This window comes from Palaemon carinicauda, chromosome 22 (genome assembly GCF_036898095.1).
Source record: "Palaemon carinicauda isolate YSFRI2023 chromosome 22, ASM3689809v2, whole genome shotgun sequence".
In the NCBI taxonomy this organism is placed as follows: domain Eukaryota; kingdom Metazoa; phylum Arthropoda; class Malacostraca; order Decapoda; family Palaemonidae; genus Palaemon; species Palaemon carinicauda.
Genome location: NC_090746.1, coordinates 79,435,714 through 79,456,038, shown reverse-complemented (window position 1 = coordinate 79,456,038; position 20,325 = coordinate 79,435,714). Strand labels below are relative to the sequence as shown.

General features: G+C 38.0%; 1 long non-coding RNA gene across 2 annotated transcripts; it reads left to right on the top strand.

Moving 5' to 3' along the window:
- The first annotated feature begins 918 nt into the window (after window positions 1–918).
- LOC137616147 (uncharacterized) lies at window positions 919–19,308 on the top strand. 2 transcript variants are annotated; one of them, XR_011039294.1, is made up of 7 exons: window positions 975–1,042; window positions 13,912–14,089; window positions 15,246–15,407; window positions 16,533–16,622; window positions 16,874–17,022; window positions 18,598–18,755; window positions 19,230–19,308. It is a non-coding gene; the product is annotated as an uncharacterized lncRNA (long non-coding RNA). The 2 variants fall into 2 exon arrangements; XR_011039293.1 differs by lacking the exon at window positions 13,912–14,089 and having other exon boundaries at window positions 919–1,042.
- Window positions 19,309–20,325: the final 1,017 nt, after the last annotated feature.

The following is a 20,325-nucleotide window of genomic DNA, read 5'->3' as shown; positions in this document are numbered from 1 at the left end:
ATATATATATATATATATATATATATATATATATATATATATATATATATATATATATATATATTCCATATAAAGATATTAGATTTATACCCATTTTTGGGACGTTAAAAATGTTGCTTAGTTTTTTTGTGTTGTAGGCTACTCTTTTTTTTTCAAGAGTTGTAGAAATTTAGTGTTAAGAGTGAAAAGTGTGAATTTGTGTATGAAACACGAATATGGTTAGTCGTAAAGTCACCAAATCTAGACTATGATTGTTTCCATTTTAAAATAGCTAGTTGTCTCTCACAAAACTATTCTTATCAGAATGTCAACGTAAGAGTATAAACATTATACAATAACGATTTGAAAAAAAAAAATGCTTATTTTGAAGGTGAGTTTTAGGTAAACGCAGTTGTATCCATGTACGGTAATTAACGAATAACAACACATTTCCACCCGCAGTTAATTCTAAACGTTCTACCACACCTTGGTTCCTAAAATGCTCGAAACAATGCTACCAAGGTGATTGCAAAACACACTTCTGGAACGTTCCAAACAAGTATTGAAATAATTGAAATGATACTTTTATCCCATACATTTTGAAGCAAAATGGCAACATGTATCAGATAGGAGAGTATATGTTGCCCAGTGATTCAGTTGTACATTTTATTTTCCATTCTCTTTATTTTCACCTGTGCAATTCGTGTTATCCTGCTATTCACAAAATATTTAAAATTTGATAATCTTTTGTCCTATGTAAGGAGCAGAAAATGTTTTTTTAATAATTTCATTGGAGGTGAACTTTTATTATAATTTTGATAAAACTGTTCCTCAGTATCAGTAAAACGGCTTCATTGGACAATTCTGTGAAAAAATAGGATTTGCATATACAATAGTGGTCATGAAGACCAACTACAGATGGAGCCACCTGTCTACCAAGGACGACGAAACAAGGATTTCGGCTTCCTTGATTTTCAAAGTTCTACATTTTGAACTTTCTGACTGTTCAGAGCCATTTATGTCATGTGGTTGAGGGCGGGAGCAGCATTCGTGGACTTTTTATGTAAGTATTCTTTTTAAAGATTTATTGTTATGGCTTAACATTCTTGGTATTTTGTTCCCATATTCCAAGTAGTAAACTCCATGAAATTGGAGTAATGGTGTTGCGAATATGTTCTGTATGCTGACATCGTCGTGTTAAACTATTAGTGTCAAACTTTTTACACAGTTCCTCAAACTTTCGTTTGGGAGTCCTCCGTACTTGAAAAGGTGTTTCATGTACTTTAATAATATACAAATAAATGTTCTCATGTATTTTTGAAGTATTCTTTGTTTTAACAGGGCTTTGCCTTGAGATTTCGGATTGAGTACCTACATGTGCAAAACAACAAAATTCAAGTTTATAATTTTTTTAGTACATCTCGTGAAACTGGATTCGGTGAAATTCGTTTTAGTGCAAACTGGGGAAATTTTTTCTTCATAACACTAATTATTAGTTGCCATCGTAAGGTTTTTTTTTAAGTGAAATATATTGGACGTATTTTAAAACCAATGTTTTCTTTTGCAATAGGCAAATTTAGTTTTTGAATTTTTGCTTAAATTGTTCGATATTTTGGTGATTTTTTGGGCTATTGTGAATTTATAGCATATGTCTATTTGATTAAAAAACATAGATTGAGGTCTTTCTCGTGGAACCGTTTTTTTTTTCAAGCTATTTTAATCTTTAATTTTGATAGGTTTTCTATCATAGCTGATGTTGTGATTGAGGTAGTCTTATTTGGGTTAAAATGAATCTAGGGATGTTGATCTAACATTGAATGTGTTGTTACACTTGTTCCGAGGTTTGGGTCTACATAGGGACTAGAATCCATCCTTTGCCGACTTTATACGTTATAAAACCGTGTAACCTAAGCAGTTATATACTACTTAATGCACTTTGAAGAGCATAGACTTCGATACCAAGTTCATACAACTACAGCTGCTACGCTTTTTAGTGTTGATTACGAAAAATAAAGTTCAAATCCACGATGTCCATTAATAATCTTCAGTTTAGACGAACTTGCATTAAACATTCCTCAATTTGAAAATTACTTTACACACACACTCTCTCTCTCTCTCTCTCTCTCTCTCTCTCTCTCTCTCTCTCTCTCTCTCTCTCTCTCTCTCTCTCTCTCTCTCTCTTTTTCTAGCATGGCTACTTTAGTCAAGTTGAAATCTTCAAGTTCTAAGAGGAAAATAACTATACAAATATATCATAATACAATATATTAACAAGGCAATTGGATAATGAGCTAAACGCGCGCACTTGTGAAGTTTGCGACTTAGTATGCACACTTATGAAGGTTGTCTGGTTACATAATTGTAAATATTTAGTGACTTTGGTTAAACAAAAGTGAAGGTTTAGTGACTTTGGTTAAACAAAAGTGAAGGTTTAGTGACTTTGGTTAAACAAAAGTGAAGGTTTAGTGACTTTGGTTAAACAAAAGTGAAGGTTTAGTGACTTTGGTTATACAAAAGTGAAGGTTTAGTGACTTTGGTTATACAAAAGTGAAGGTTTAGTGACTTTGGTTATACAAAAGTGAAGGTTTAGTGACTCTGGTTATACAAAAGTGAAGGTTTAGTGACTCTGGTTATACAAAAGTGAAGGTTTAGTGACTCTGGTTAAACAAAAGTGAAGGTTTAGTGACTTTGGTTAAACAAAAGTGAAGGTTTAGTGACTTTGGTTAAACAAAAGTGAAGGTTTAGTGACTTTGGTTAAACAAAAGTGAAGGTTTAGTGACTTTGGTTAAACAAAAGTGAAGGTTTAGTGACTTTGGTTAAACAAAAGTGAAGGTTTAGTGACTTTGGTTAAACAAAAGTGAAGGTTTAGTGACTTTGGTTAAACAAAAGTGAAGGTTTAGTGACTTTGGTTAAACAAAAGTGAAGGTTTAGTGACTTTGGTTAAACAAAAGTGAAGGTTTAGTGACTTTGGTTAAACAAAAGTGAAGGTTTAGTGACTTTGGTTAAACAAAAGTGAAGGTTTAGTGACTTTGGTTAAACAAAAGTGAAGGTTTAGTGACTTTGGTTATACAAAAGTGAAGGTTTAGTGACTTTGGTTAATCATAGGTGAAGGTTTAGTGACTCTGGTTATACAAAAGTGAAGGTTTAGTGACTTTGGTTAAACATAGGTGAAGGTTTGGTGACTTGGTTAAACAAAAGTGAAGGTTTGGTGACTTGGTTAAACAAAAGTGAAGGTTTAGTGACTTTGGTTAATCATAGGTGAAGGTTTAGTGACTTTGGTTAAACATAGGTGAAGGTTTAGTGACTCTGGTTATACAAAAGTGAAGGTTTAGTGACTTTGGTTAAACATAGGTGAAGGTTTGGTGACTTGGTTAAACAAAAGTGAAGGTTTGGTGACTTGGTTAAACAAAAGTGAAGGTTTGGTGACTTGGTTAAACAAAAGTGAAGATTTAGTGACTTGGTTAAACAAAAGTGAAGATTTAGTGACTTTGGTTACACTTGTCAAGGTTTAGTGGGTTTGGTTACTTGTGAAGGATTAGTGAATTTTGTTACAATTGTAAAAGTTTAAGGTCTTGGGTAACCCAAATGTAAATGTTTAATGTCTTTGGTTACATATTTGTAAATATTTAGTGACTTTAGTTACACAAATGTAAATGTTTAGTGACTTTAGTTACACAAATGTAAATGTTTAGGGACTTTGGTGACACAAATGTAAATGTTTAGGGACTTTGGTTACACAAATGTAAATGTTTAGGGAATTTGGTTACACATTTGTAAAGGTTTAGGAAATTTGGTTAACCATTTTTTTAAGGTTCAGTTTACACACATGTAAATGTTTTGTCTTTGGTTACACACATGTAAATGTTTTGTCTTTGGTTACACACGTGTAAATGTTTTGTCTTTGGTTACACACTTGTAAATGTTTTGTCTTTGGTTACACACGTGTAAATGTTTTATCTTTGGTTACGCACGTGTAAATGTTTTATCTTTGGTTACACACTTGTAAATGTTTTATCTTTGGTTACACACGTGTAAATGTTTTATCTTTGGTTACACAAATGTAAATGTTGTCTTTGGTTACACAAGTAAATTTTTTTCGTTACACTAATGTAAACTATTAGTGACTTTGGTTACGCAAATGTAAACTGTGACTTCTGTTACACAAATGTAAATGTTTAGTTGCTTTGGTTATACACTTGTGATGTTTTAGTGAATTTGGTTACATATTTGTGAAAGTTTAATGAATTTGATTGTACACTTGTAAAGGTTTTGTGACTTTGGTTACACATTAGTGAAGGTTTTGTGACTTTGGTTACACATTAGTGAAGGTTTTGTGACTTTGGTTACACATTAGTGAAGGTTTTGTGCCTTTGGTTACTCACAAGTGAGGGTTTTGTGACTTAGGTTACACACTAGTGAAGGTTGTGTCTTTAGTTACACATTTGTGAAGGTTTAGTAACTTTGGTTACATATTTGTGAAGGTTTAGTGACTTTGGTTACACTTAAGTTCAGTACATTTGGTTACACACTTGTGAAGGTTTGATTTTAGCTTCACACTGTGAAGGTTTAGTGAATTTTGTCACTTGTGAAGGTTTAGTGAATTTTGTCACACTTGTGAAGGTTTAGTGAATTTTGTCACACTTGTGAAGGTTTAGTGAATTTTGTCACACTTGTGAAGGTTTAGTGAATTTTGTCACACATGTGAATGTTTAGTGAATTTTGCCACTTGTGAAGGTTTAGTGAATTTTGTCACACTTATAAAGGTTTAGTAAATTTGGTTACACACTTATAAAGGTTTAGTAAATTTGGTTACACACTTATAAAGGTTTAGTAAATTTGGTTACACACTTATAAAGGTTTAGTAAATTTGGTTACACTTATAAAGGTTGAGTAAATTTGGTTACACACTTATAAAGGTTTAGTAAATTTGGTTACACACTTGTGAAAGTTTAGTTTACTTGGTTACACTTGTGAAAGCTTATTGTGACTGGTTACACACTTAAGGTGTGGTGATTTTGGTTACACACTTTTGAAGGTTTAGTGAGTTTGCTTACATTTGTGAAGGTTTGGTGATTTTGGTTACATTAGTTTAGATTTGGTGGCTTTGGTTACACACTTGTGAAGGTTTAGCAAATTTGAGTTTCACACTTGTGAAGGTTTAGCAAATTGAGTTAAACACTTGTGAAGATTTAGCAAATTTAGTTTCAGCCTTTTGAAGGTTTAGCGATTTTATTTTCAATATTAAACTTACCCGATAATCATGTAGCTGTCAACTCCGTTGCCCGACAGAATTCTATGGAGGGATACGCCAGCTATCACAATACTAGAAGGGGGTGTACTTACCAGCGCCACCTGTGGCCAGGTACTATAGTACTTCTTGTTGACACCTCCTCAATTTTTCCTCTGTCGTGCTTCCGGCAAGACGTTCTGGGATACGCTTATGATCTTCGAGTATTTTCACGGCTTTTGGTGAAGTATTCTCTCAGATTTCGGCTGTCGCTTTACTGGAAAACTTCTATATTAGCTTAGATAGCTATTATTTAGTCCTGAGTTAACGGTCAACGATCTTTTGCTTGATTTTGAAACCCCACTTGGCTAACTCTTTTGATTCAAGATGTCTGACATTTCACAAGCCCCCACCCATAGACGATGTAGGTCTTGTAATAGGCGTATTCCGAAGGCCTTGGTAGATCCTCACACCGCTTGTTCGGACTGTAGGGAAAGGCCCTGTCAGTTAGAAGATCGATGTGAGGAATGCGCCGGACTTTCGGAACTTGATTTTGTCCGTCTTAAGTACTCAACCAAGTTAGAGAGAGAGAGAGTTAGGAGGAGTTCTTCTCACTCTTCACTTTTTTCCTCACCTCATGATCCCCTACCTTTTCCTACCCCTGTAGTGGCTACCCCCGAACCTACTATTTGCCCTCAGCCTGATATGTCTGTTGTTTTGCGTGCCATTCAGGCCTTAGGCGATAAAGTAGTCAGTGGTAAGTGATCATAAGTCTCTTATGGCCGAAGTCAAGGAACTTAAGGTCAAGAGTGCAGTGGGTGGAATTAGTGCCAGTGCTGTGACGAGTGCTAGTGTCAGTGCAGTGCCAAGTGCTAGTGTCAGTGTCAGTGTGGTGCGTGAGGATACTTCTGTGCGTGCCAGTCGTCCTCCCAGTCCGGGACCTCTTGCAAGCTCCCAAGCCCAGGGGAGAAGCAATGTCGAAGGGCAAAAGGGTTCGGCAGGCCTTGATCGGCGCACAGAAGTATCCTCGGTGGTTGCGGGCGTGTCTTCCAGAGACCGTCACTCCCACCTGTAGACGATTGAGCCCGTCTTTTACTCGTCTGCTGAGCAATTGTCAGGGAAGAAACGCTGGACTCAGGTCTCGAGACCACTCAAACGCAGAGTCCAGACCTCAAGAACTCAACCGGGCTGCAGTCATTGGATCAGTTCTGACTCGCCGCAGTCATCAGTTGAATGCACTCCGCCTAAGAGGAGTAAGGTTCTGCCACAACAGATCTCTGCTGTTAAGGCTTTACCTCAGCAGACCTTAGTGTCTGCCGACCCCAAGTTGACTCTACTGCAGTCCATGCAGTCACAACTTGCGGTCTTGATGCGTGAGTGTCAGGCTGAGCAGGTTACACCTCCTCCTGCGATCGCTCCGCCTGACCGCAGTACTGCCTGCCAGGCGTACGATGTTGAGGCTCCTCAGAATACCTTAGCACGTTCTGAGTTTACTGTTTCCAGTGGTGTGCAGCTCCCTCCGCCTTCCTTAAGGCAACCTCAGCAATGGGAACAGGAAGATTATTCCTTACTTCCTCCGCTTCCACTTGCAGTTCCACCAGTGAGGCAACACTCTCTTGAGGTACAACAACCTCTCCCATCCATGAGTCAGTCTCCTCAGCTCTCGCTGCAGCGAGCTCAACCCTCCTCAAGGCAACCACAACACCTTAGCCTTGCGCCTCAGGAGCCTCAACTCGCGAGACAATTACTGTGTTCTGCGCAGCCACTATCTCATCGCTCACAGCTCACACCTCAGGAACCTCAACTCGTTCCTCAGGAACTTGCTACTGCGCATCCGCCATCCGCTCAGCAAGCGCAACCCTTGAGTTCAGTCACTCATGCTAGGAGTCAGCCTCCTCCACCCATGCGCCTACCTTCTGCTACTTCTTTTGATCAGCCTTTGCAGTCTGAGCCTCAGGTGTTCCCTCAACAGAGTCTTGAAGAGGAAACCACTAATATTGTTGTTCCAGCTCGTGCTGACTCTGCTGTTCAGCATACCTTACCGATCTCTTCGCTACACTCTGGTGATGAGGCGTCTGATGATGAGGCGGCACACCTGGATCCCTCATCAGACGTGGATGAATCCAAGTCTTCTCCACCTTCTATTGACTTTCGTAAGGTCTTGGCTCTGCTTAGGGAGGTATACCCAGACCACTTTGTCTCTGCTATTCCCCGCTCTCCGCCATCTGAGTTTTCGCTGGGCATGCAGCCAGCTAAGTCTTCTTATACTAAGCTAGTCCTAGCAAGGTCCTCTAAGAGAGCGTTAAGGATCTTAGGGGAGTGGTTGCAGACTAAGCAACACCTTGGAAAGACTTCGTTCATGTTTCCTCCGACTAAGCTCACTTCTAAAGCGGGCGTTTGGTATGCCACAGGAGAGGAACCAGGCTTGGGAGTACCTGCCTCTGCCCAGGCTGACTTCTCAAGTCTGGTAGACTCGCCTCGTAGAACAGCAATGAGGCGCTCTAAGGTTTGCTGGACCTTCTCAGACCTTGATCACTTCCTGAAGGGTGTTTTTAGAGCATTTGAGATGTTCAACTTCCTAGACTGGTGCCTGGGGGCCCTCAGCAAGAAGACCTCCCCTGCGGACAAGGATTCTGCCATGCTATTAATGTCCTGCATGGATAAGGCCATTAGAGATGGATCTGGCGAGCTTGCGTCGATGTTTGTGTCAGGGGTTCTTAAGAAAAGGGAACAGCTATGTACCTTCCTTTCCTCCAGCATTACACCTTGTCAAAGGTCTCAACTCCTTTTCGCTCCGCTCTCGAAGTTCCTCTTCCCCGAAGAGCTGGTTAAGGACTTGTCTGCTGCCCTGATACAAAAGGACACACATGATCTTGTAGCCTCATCGGCTCGTAAGACTAAGGTTGCTACCTCAGTCCCCAGGACTTATCGCACCCCAGTGGCTGATACTCCTGCTTCGAGGTTCATACCGCCCTTTCGTGGTAGAGCCCCCAGCCGAGGAAGCTCTCGTCCAGACTCTTCCAGGAGCAAGTCTAGGAAAGGTTCCAAGGCTTCTAAAGGAAAAAACTGACTCTCCGCATCTCCAGACAGCAGTAGGAGCCAGACTCAAGTTCTTCTGGCAAGCCTGGGAAAAGAGAGGTGCAGACGCCCAGTCTGTCAGTTGGCTGAGGGAGGGTTACAGGATTCCATTCTGCCGCAAACCCCCTCTGACCACATCTCCCATCAACCTCTCTCCCAACTACAAAGAAGAGGACAAGAGGCTAGCGTTGCACCAGGAGGTGTCGCTACTTGTGCAGAAGAAGGCAGTGGTTATAGTCCGGGACCATCAATCCCCGGGCTTCTACAACCGTCTCTTTCTGGTGGCCAAGAAGACAGGAGGTTGGAGACCGGTGCTGGACGTCAGCGCGCTCAATGCGTATGTCACCAAGCAGACGTTCACGATGGAGACGACGAAGTCGGTCCTAGCAGCGGTCAGGCAGGAGGACTGGATGGTCTCGTTGGACCTGAAAGATGCCTACTTTCACGTTCCTATTCATCCAGACTCCCAACCTTTCCTGAGATTCGTTTTTGGAAAGGTTGTCTACCAATTCCAAGCCCTGTGTTTTGGCCTAAGCACAGCTCCTATGGTGTTTACGCATCTGATGAGGAATATAGCAAAATTCCTCCACTTATCGGACATCAGAGCCTCCCTTTACTTAGACGACTGGCTGTTGAGAGCCTCCACGAGTCGTCGCTGTCTGGAGAGTCTCAACTGGACTTTGGACTTAATCAGAGAACTGGGTCTGTTAGTCAACATAGAAAAGTCTCAGCTCATTCCCTCCCAATCCATTGTGTACCTGGGAATGGAGATTCGGAGTCAGGATTTTCGGGCTTTTCCATCGGCCCCAAGGATAAGCCAAGCCCTAGATTGCATCATGAGCATGCTGAAGAGGAGCAGTTGCTCGGTGAGACAGTGGATGAGTCTCACAGGGACCCTTTCATCACTGGCCCTGTTCGTCGAGCTAGGGAGACTCCACCTCCGCCCTCTTCAATTCCATCTTGCAGCTCATTGGGACAAGGGTTTGACTCTCGAAGCAGTCTCTATCCCAGTCACCAAAGAGATGAAGACCACTCTCTTGTGGTGGAAGACCAATCTCCTTCTCAGGGAGGGCCTATCGTTGGCTATTCAGACCCCCCAATCTTCATCTCTTCTCAGATGCATCGGACTCGGGCTGGGGTGCGACCTTGAACGGACGGGAATGCTCGGGAACGTGGAACGAGGAACAGGGAACGCTCCACATCAACTGCAAGGAGCTACTAGCAGTTCATTTAGCCCTGCTGAACTTCAAGTCCCTCCTGCTAGGCAAGGTGGTGGAGGTGAACTCAGACAACACCACAGCCTTGGCTTACATCTCCAAGCAAGGAGGGACCCATTCGAGGAGCCTATACGAGATCGCAAGGGACCTCCTCATTTGGTCAAGAAGTCAAAACCTCACTTTAGTCACGAGGTTCATTCAGGGCAACATGAACGTCTCAGCAGATCGCCTAAGCAGAAGGAATCAGGTCATTCCCACGGAATGGACCCTCCACAAGAGTGTGTGCAACAGACTTTGGACCTTGTGGGGTCAACCTACCATAGATCTGTTTGCCACCTCCATGACCAAGAGACTTCCGCTGTACTGTTCCCCAGTTCCAGACCCTGCAGCAGTTCATGTGGATGCTTTTCTGCTGAACTGGTCCCATCTCGACCTTTACGCATTTCCACCGTTCAAGATAATAAACAAAGTCCTGCAGAAGTTCATCTCGCACGAAGGGACACGGCTGACGCTGGTTGCTCCCCTTTGGCCTGCAAGAGAATGGTTCACAGAGGTACTTCAATGGCTAGTCGACATCCCCAGGACTCTACCTCTAAGAGTGGACCTTCTACGTCAACCTCACGTAGACAGGTTGCACCCAAACCTCCACGCTCTTCGGCTGACTGCCTTCAGACTGTCGAAAGATTCGCTAGAGCTAGAGGCTTTTCGAAGGAGGCAGCCAGTGCGATTGCCAGAGCAAGAAGGGTTTCCACTCGTAGAGTCTACCAATCTAAGTGGGAAGTCTTCCGGAGCTGGTGTAGAGCCAATGCAGTATCCTCTACCAATACCTCTGTGACCCAAATAGCTGACTTCCTATTACATCTTAGGAATGAGAGATCCCTTTCAGCCCCTACGATTAAAGGGTACAGGAGTATGTTGGCTTCAGTTCTCCGCCACAGAGGTCAAAGCCACAGAGGTTTGGACCTTTCTTCCAACAAGGACCTTCAAGACATCCTTAAGTCTTTTGAGACTTCTAAAGAGCGTCGTCTATCCACTCCAGGCTGGAACCTAGACGTAGTCTTAAGGTTCCTTATGTCACCTAGGTTCGAACCTCTCCAGTCAGCTTCCTTCAAGGACCTTACCCTCAAGACTCTTTTTCTCGTCTGCCTTGCAACAGCTAAGAGAGTCAGTGAGGTTCATGCCTTCAGCAAGAACATTGGTTTCACGACCGAATCTGCAACATGTTCTTTTCAGCTCGGATTCTTAGCAAAGAACGAACTTCCTTCACGTCCTTGGCCTAGGTCGTTTGAAATACCTAGCCTCTCCAACATGGTAGGTAACGAACTAGAGAGAGTTCTTTGCCCTGTCAGAGCTCTCAAGTATTATCTTAATAGGTCTAAACCTATTCGAGGACAGTCAGAAGCCTTATGGTGTGCCATCAAGAAACCTTCGAGGCCCATGTCCAAGAACGGGGTTTCGTATTATATAAGGCTTCTGATTAGAGAAGCCCATTCTCACTTAAAGGAGGAAGACCTTGCATTGCTGAAGGTAAGGACCCACAAAGTAAGAGCCGTAGCTACTTCGATGGCCTTTAATAAAAACCGTTCTCTGCAGAGCATAATGGATGCAACCTATTGGAGGAGCAAGTCAGTGTTTGCATCATTTTATCTTAAAGATGTCCAGTCTCTTTACGAGAACTGCTACACCCTGGGACCATTCGTAGCAGCGAGTGCAGTAGTAGGTGAGGGCTCAGCCACTACATTCCCTTAATCCCATAACCTTTTTTAACCTTTCTCTTGAATGCTTTTATTGTTGTTTTTTATGGTTGTTACGGTAGGCTAAGAAGCCTTCCGCATCCTTTTGATTTGGCGGGTGGTCAATTCATTCTTGAGAAGCGCCTGGGTTAGAGGTTGTGTAGAGGTCCTTTAGTAGGGGTTGCAGCCCTATATACTTTAGCACCTTTGAGTTGATTCAGCCTCCAAGAGGAACGCTGCGCTCAGTAAGGAAGACGAACTTAAAAAAGAGGCAGAGTAACGGTTCAATTCGACTTCCTTACCAGGTACTTATTATTTCATTGTTATTTGAGATAACTGTTATATGAAATATGGGATACTTAGCTATCCTTTAATCTTGTACACTGGTTTTCACCCACCCCCCTGGGTGTGAATCAGCTACATGATTATCGGGTAAGTTTAATATTGAAAAATGTTATTTTTATTAGTAAAATAAATTTTTGAATATACTTACCCGATAATCATGATTTAATTGACCCTCCCTTCCTCCCCATAGAGAACCAGTGGACCGAGGAAAAATTGAGGAGGTGTCAACAAGAAGTACTATAGTACCTGGCCACAGGTGGCGCTGGTAAGTACACCCCCTTCTAGTATTGTGATAGCTGGCGTATCCCTCCATAGAATTCTGTCGGGCAACGGAGTTGACAGCTACATGATTATCGGGTAAGTATATTCAAAAATTTATTTTACTAATAAAAATAACATGTTTCACACTTGTGAAGGTTTAGCGATTTTAGTTTCAAAATTGTGAAGGTTTAGTTTACTTGGTTACTGTGAAGGTTTAGGAATTTTTCACTATTGTGAAAGTTTAGTGAACTGGTTACTCTCTTGTGAAGGTTTAGTGAATTGGTTACACACTTGTGAAGGTTTGGCGATTTTGGCTACACATTTGTGAAGGTTTGGTGATACTGGTTACACTTAAGAGGATTTAGTGAATTCGGTTACCTACGTGAGTTTGGGTGATTATGGTTACACACTTGTTAAGGTTTGGTGATTATGGTTACACACTTGTTAAGGTTTGGTGATTATGGTTACACACTTGTGAAGGTTTGGTGATTATGGTTACACACTTGTGAAGGTTTGGTGATTTTTGAAGGTTTGGTGATTTTTGAAGGTTTGGTGATTATGGTTACACACTTGTGAAGGTTTGGTGATTTTTGAAGGTTTGGTGATTATGGTTACACACTTGTGAAGGTTTGGTGATTATGGTTACACACTTGTGAAGGATTAGCTACTCTGGTTATACACTTTGTCTAATGACTCTGGTTACACTTTTGTGAAGTGAAGGTTTGGTTTTTATGGTTACACACTTGTGAAGGTTTAGTGGCTTTGGTTACACACTTGTGAAGGTTTAGTGGCTTTGGTTACACACTTGTGAAGGTTTTGTGATTTTGGTTACACACATGTTTAGGTTTTGTGATTTTGGTTACACACTTGCGAAGGTTTAGTGAATTGGTTACACACTTGTGAAGGTTTGGCGATTTTGGCTACACATTTGTGAAGGTTTGGTGATACTGGTTACACTTATGAGGATTTAGTGAATTCAGTTTCCTACGTGAGTTTTGGTGATTATGGTTACACACTTGTTAAGGTTTGGTGATTATGGTTACACACTTGTGAAGGTTTGGTGATTATGGTTACACTTGTGAAGATTTGATTATGGTTACACTTGTGAAGATTTGGTGATTATAGTTACACACTTGTGAAGGATTAGCTACTCAAGTTATACACTTGAAGGTCTAGTGACTCTGGTTACACACTTGTGAAGGTTTGGTGGCTGGTTAAACGCTTGTGAAGGTGTAGTGAATTTGGTAACACTTGTAAAGTTTGAGTGACTGTTTTCACTTGTAAAGTTTGAGTGACTCTTTTCACTAGTGAAGTTTGAGTGATTTTTCACTTGTGAAGGTTTGGTGAATTTGGTTACACATTTGTGAAGGTTTGGTGAATTTGGTTACACATTTGTGAAGGTTTAGAGACTCTGGTTACATACTTGTGAAGGTTTAGTGTGACTGGTTACTCTTGTGAAAGTTTTGTGACAATGGTTACTCTTGTGAAAGTTTTGTGACTCTGGTTACTCTTGTGAAAGTTTTGTGACTGGTTACTCTTGTGAAAGTTTTGTGACTCAGTTTATACACACTTGTGGTTTAGTGACTTTGGTTACACACTTGTGGTTTAGTGACTTTGGTTACACACTTGTGGTTTACTGACTTTGGTTACACACTAGTGAAGGTTTAGACTCTGGTTACACACTTTTGAAGGTTTTTGTAAGCTATCTTAGTACTTTTGCTTACTTTTATTTGAAAGGATTTTAATTCATAAGAATAATTTTCCAGCAATTTTGTGAGGACATGTAAATAGCACCTTTTCGCGGTTGTTATACGATACTTTAATTACCAGCAAAACTGGAATTTGCTATAAGAATTGCACGAGTGCTGCTTAGTTCGGCATTTTTCAATGTTTAATGGGGCCTGGGGCATAATAACTTGCAAAAGGGTCGATTAAAATGTGAAGTCTATTTCTCACTTTTTTCACTGTTTACTATTAGGAGACTGATTAGGAGGTAATGCGCACGATTTTTGCATTTGATTTTGTCAGCTGTTTTTATGTAGTAATCATTACGTCATGCAGAAGTTTCCAGGTGTTATACAACTAGCAGCCATTTTTCCACCCTCCCCTTCAGTACCAGATGACTACACTCGCATTGAAGTCTCCAGAGGGAAGTGTTATCTATTTCGAAATTAAATTTTCATCCTTCGGTAATGGCTATGCAGCAAATGCTCTCCTTTTAATATATAGGAATCGTTGCTCATTGAAAGGTAAAAATATCCCTGGAATAATTACCCTCGGGTCTTTAATGCGCTTGCCAGAACAGAGCAGTAGTGATGTAATGTTAATTTTGCGAGCAAAAATCATATTAAGTGCGTGAAGTGAATCATAGACAAGTATATTTAATTTCTAGCCACTTATATGAATATATTTATCCAACTGGTTATCTTGTCTATTTTCCATTAATGATCATTATTATTGCTGCAAATCACTCTTTTATGGGTATTTCCCCACATCCAAAGTTTCCAACTTAAGGCCCCCATAAGTGTCTTGGGTAAGGCTGTCCAAAATCTCACTAACAAGTGGTTTTCCCCAATAATCATGGTCAGAAATGCATGAAAGACAAGATAAAGGTTGGAAAAATATATGGTTCATGTATTTGGCTGTTAGTTAAATATAATTACCCTTTTGAGTAAAAACAAATAATTTTCTGTAAAAGGAACTTTAAGTTTCTATTTTAAATTTATTTAGCACTTCCATAAAAGGTTAGTTTTGATAACCAAGGTTTCTAATATTTTGTGTAATATTCAACTAAAGATACTCTCAGCTTTACCAACACCGGTGTTTTAAGGGCGTATGAAATTTATTTTTCAAATATATTTTCTTTTTCAAAATATATATTTTGCTTTTGCTCTTAATCAGGATCCATAGATTAGTGAGGACGTTATAAATGAATTTGATGCAATAGGTGATTGATAAGGAATTGGAATTAATGCAGTGTATTTAGTGTTATGTTTATAAGTATGACCTTAGGGCTTTTAAATGCTTCAATTTTGTCTGAGAATTATTTCGGTGTTTCTTACAAAAGTAATATGGTGTTTTTACCAGGTTTTTGTCATAGTTTAAATGGGTAAGCAAATTAAGAGATTAATTTTGGCAGCTTCATACACTAGTTCGGTGTTTTTACCAGCTGTTTGTCATGCAATTTGAGTAAGCAAATTGAGAGATTCTTCTAAAACATTTATTGGGATATATTCGGCACAATTTGTAATATAAATTTGGTATTTTGATGCTGTTATTAAAAAAAAAAAAAAGGAAAATTCTTGATTAACATGAACATGATTAGCATTTTCTCGCTGGTAGTGTCTTAAAGTTAAGTATTTTAGTGGCCAAAATATTTTCACACCAACTTATTTTTTTCTGCAGATCTTTAATGACCATACTGACTGAGGTGCTGAAGCTTGAACAAAATGCTTACCAGAGAAAATTTTAAAAGGGAGATTTCATTCAACTGAAGGAGAGCAAAATTGATTAAAAGAACATTTACTTGGAAATCGATCGACCGCAAATTCACAACATTCAATACTGGTAAGTGGATAAAACTTCTCTTGACCTTAGCTTCATGGCTATTATGCAAATAAAAACTTTGAAAAATGGCAGTTCAAATTAAACTTTAAAACATGAAAATTAGTTATCGTTTAAATCTTTAATTAGAATTTGGCCTGATTTTTAAAAGTGGAAGTCGTTCATGGGGAAGAATTATTTTCTTAAGTTATATGATCTTTAAACTACTTGACAGCAAATTTAATATCAGAGGTGGTACAGTAACAAGGAAATCTAATACATGAGAGAAGCATAATCTATGAATTATACAATAGGTACCTGACCTAAGAAAAAAAAATTGTAGATTTGGAAATGCTTTTATATTTATACACAGTTTGTTGTAATTCTAGGGGTTAATAGATTTGAATGGCAGATATCAAATGTAAATGTACCTAAAATTTATAAATAAAACTTCTACTATAGCAAAGAACAAAATATTCATATTGAAGGTAGAACGAAAACAAGTCACTTGGGGGAAACCTTTACTATCGGAGGTTTTGTGTTGATAGATTTCAACACTATTTATTTTCTGGTAATGTATCAATCTATTGGCTTTGAGTGGCGATATCTTAAATGGTGAAAGGGTTTGTGTATCGTCATGATCAGCAAAGCTGTATTAGTCAGGTACACACCCATATAAGGTTGGTTTGCTGTGAACGATCAGATTAAAGTCCCCACCATCCACACTGGCCAGCATGGTGATGAAAACTGGCCAAACCCCAGACTTGAATAAGGACACGTCTTGAGGCCTTTGTATTGCAGTGGACTAGAAACGGCTGTATTTGCTGTATATTATAGATATTAGTTAGTTTAGCTTTTTAAATTCTTAATTTTGATCGCTTTGAGATATGCCTGTCACTCAAGGAAAGATTTATAACGAATGCTCTTCCCGCAAAAGATAAAATTTGTGCAAGTGCTTGCGTGATGTGCTTAAGATTGTGAATGCGTATAACTAGTAAGATTGTGAATCTATGAAACTTGCAAGGTTGTGAATGATGTGTAGCTTTAAGATTATGAATTTGTATAGCTTGTAAGATTGTGAATTTGTATAGCTTGAAAGATTGTGAATGTATAACATGAGATTTTGAACATATAAAACTTCTTTTTCAGATTGTTCAGGTGTTCAGCTTCATGCAAAAGAAACTTGAAACTACGGTTTTTTAACAATGGGTAGGACATTAAAAATATCTATTTTGAAAGGTAAAAATATCTATTTTGAAAGGTGAGAGAATTCGTAATATACTTTAGTAAAAATTCCAATTTTTTTTCTTTTAATAAAGTTTAATCTGATCCTAAGTGAAATAAAATGTTGATCTAATACAGTTTAACAAATATTGCTTGATACTTCAAAGGTACAGAGTAGGCCTAGTTATGGCAAAAAAAAAAAAAAAAAAAAAAAAAAGACTAGTAAAACATTTAATATGTACACTATATGCTTTAATTTCTTCCAGGTGTATTTGAAACTCGTCAGTTTGAAACTAGAAAAAGAAAGGAATTACTAATAGGCTGAACGTCGAAACTCCAACATTAAAGCAACAAGTTATGAGAGAAGTCGGGGACGAAGTGACTAGGAAAAAGGATGGAAAACTACAAAAAAACTGTAAATTTCATTAATAAACGATTGTTGTAGTAAAATACTTAGTTTACATTACATGTTACTGTAGGTGTGTAATATTAGAATATATTAAATACAGTACCCCTTACCCCTATTATTACTGCTTTTGAATTTTTGCATGTAATTTTTTAATATCGTATTTTTTATACAGTGTTCCTGTCTGTCATCTTTTAGCACTCTTGTTTTCTTATTTTGTACAGTTTTCTTCAAGAAATGAGTTAGAATCTAGTTTCTAATCTGCTGCAATTATAATTTCTTCTGCCTATTGAGTTGTCCTCTGGTCTGATTTGTCCTTGACTTTTCCAAACTGCATTTTCATAGTTTTTTGCGTAGTTTTGTTTTGGTGTCGTTTTCTTCGTATACTCTTGGTTTCTTGAGGCTGTGGTTACGTTGTGAATACTGATTTTAGATGGCTTTCAGTTGCAGGGTATGTTGAGAGATTTGGTTGTTCCTACACAACTACCGATTTGTAATTCTTAAGTGTCATGTAACAGTAGTTTTTTGGTGACCTTTCGCTACTAATTTCTAGACGCTTTAGAATTAGTTTTCCTTTCTACACTTAGTCTCACGAGATTCGTATGGATTTTTTCCTTACATTTGTTTTGGAAGTTTTTAACTTGCGTACTACAGATTTAGATGGTTTTTCACAAGTCTAAAGTTTGTATTCGCAGTATTTCTCATTAGAATATTTTAGAATTTATCGGTAGTCATGGTAATCAAATTTTCTCGTGCAAAATTTTGACATTTGGATATTATGAAATATATGGCAATATAGGTTAAAATGGAATGAATTTTGACTAGAATAGTTAACTGCAATATGATAAATCAATAGGTGAAAAACATTATATTTTTCTTTCTACAAATGATAGTTGGTTTTGTATGTATTGAAATTCTTTCTGAATTTGTTGATCTCTACATAAATCAGTTTGAATTTAAAGTTTTTTTGAAAGACGTGTTTGAAGGTATGTTTATTTCTAAAAGTATGTTCTTGACAAAATTTATCTCGTGCCTTCATGGCTGATTTTGGTTACTCAAGACTTTTTACGGACATATTTTGATTCCCAGTGAATTTTGGTTGACTTTAATTTAGCAGAAATTTAGGAGGCCAATACTAGTAAAATCAGTTAACTAAACTCTTAAATGTTAATGGGTTGTATAAAGTGTGTCTTTGTTGAGGATAATTGAAATTTGTTGTATTTCAATTTTCGAGGGTTTAAGTCTTTGGAAACTCCATTACGGAGGTTAATATCAATAAGACTTATTACTTGAAAGTCTGCTTCATTGTTGTCTATGGAGGTGAAAATTTCAGCTAAATACTCAAATGTTTAAGGTACTTTAGGTTTTGGAATTCAGGTGTGAAAGGAAATTTAATAGAAAGATGGCATGAAATAGGTTATATAAGGACATTTAGAATGATTATTAAGATATCCTTACATACCCATACAAAATATCTTTGCATGTATGAAAATTCTCGTAAATTAGTCCTCATTGCAAATCTTTAAGGGTTACAAGAGATCTCGCTTTGTATTTGCTCATATCAATGCTCAATTTCTTTGGCAGGTTTGAAGGCGAACTTTGACACGGGAGATTATACGGAAACGAATAGCTCGGTATTTTGTACCAGATAAATCTTTGAAGATTTTCACGAATAAAATAAGACTATTAATTCGGGTATTGTGGAGTGACTTTGGAAACTTAATTTGAGAAACGTCGGTGTAGTAAGTGAATAATCCTTTAAATTTTCTTAGTGTGCTGTGAAAACAATTTGCTAATAGTAATTTATACTTAATGCAACTTAAATATAAAATGGGAAACCAATTGTATATTTGTGTAGGGAACCATGTTTAAATTATTTTTGATAGGTCTTGCCATAATTATTTTTTAATTGAATGTTTGATTATTGAAATTATAAAAATACGAAGTTTGCAGTAGGAAAATGATATATAGAAACGGTTACGCTTTTGTTAAAGCTAGTTACCGATATATAAAGCATAACACTACTCTACCGGTTAATTCTGTGAATATACTTGGAGGCTAATATTTAATAAATTCTGTAGATACAGGTGGAGGCTAAAATAGATACAGATTAAGGGGAAAAAGTAGTTGGTGAATTATTTTCATATGTTAATGAAGCCAATCAATAAGTGTTTCTTTAAAAACACTTAAACTAACATTGGACTGCATTATTTCAGATTCAGTTTCGTGATACTTAACATTTGGCTTTGAAGGGCTATTAGAATGGATTATATTCAGGAAAGATACTAAGGTAAATATAGCTAAAAAGTTTTAAAGCATTTTTTTTTTTCTTACATTCGCTAATAGGCGAAGTGAATCTTTTACTATTGTTAAATAGACATGTCGAAGTATTTTAATTGGAAGTCAATTAATTTTAATTAAGTTGTAAATTAAAGTTGGGCAAATAACTAGTTAAAATAATTCGGAACTCTCTTCCACGATATGAAAGAATTTAATTAATGGAAACTTTTTTCAGATAGATGGACAAGATTGATGAATTTCAAAGAGACGGATACAAGATTGATGGATTTCAAAGAGTGGACATACGATTGAATCCATCAAAGAGGTTCAACTGACGGAGAAGATTTTATACCAAAGAGAAAAAGATAAGATGAAATATTATTGGAGAAACTGAACTGCTATGGTAAATGAAGAATAAAAAAGTAGCGTTATAAAAATATATTTATTACCCCCAAATAAAACAGGTATAAACGGTAAATAAAAATCAATATTAGCAGAAAAAAGCTTTTATTGGCTCTTATTGTATGTAATATATAATGTTTACATTTACTAGTTCAAGAAACAACTTCCATGTGGGGCTTCTTCTTACGACGGCCATCTTTATTGATAACCACGACCATATTTGTTTTTTTTCTTTCTCTTCCCGCGTATTTTGTTGTAAGTATCTTCCTTCTTGAAAAGAGGTGTTTTTTTTTACCATAGTCATTAAAAGCTTGGACAAATCGTAACTCATCTTGACAAATTATCTCCACCGACGTTCCCGTAAGTATTTTCTATTACGAGGGACAAAGAACTTAGATTTTTTTGTCCCCCCAAGTGCTTCGTAATTTGAAAATGCTATGGGTACTTTATTTGAGATGTATTTGTCAAGATGAGTTACGATTTGTCCATGCTCATAAAGAAGCTCGACCTGAAAATAAAAAAAAAATTGGAGGTTAATTTTCTATCCATTTTGCAGAACCGATTTCATTCAAATTGCAATAAATAAGTCCTGGTACAACACCGACGACAAAATCAAAACTTAAGAAGATT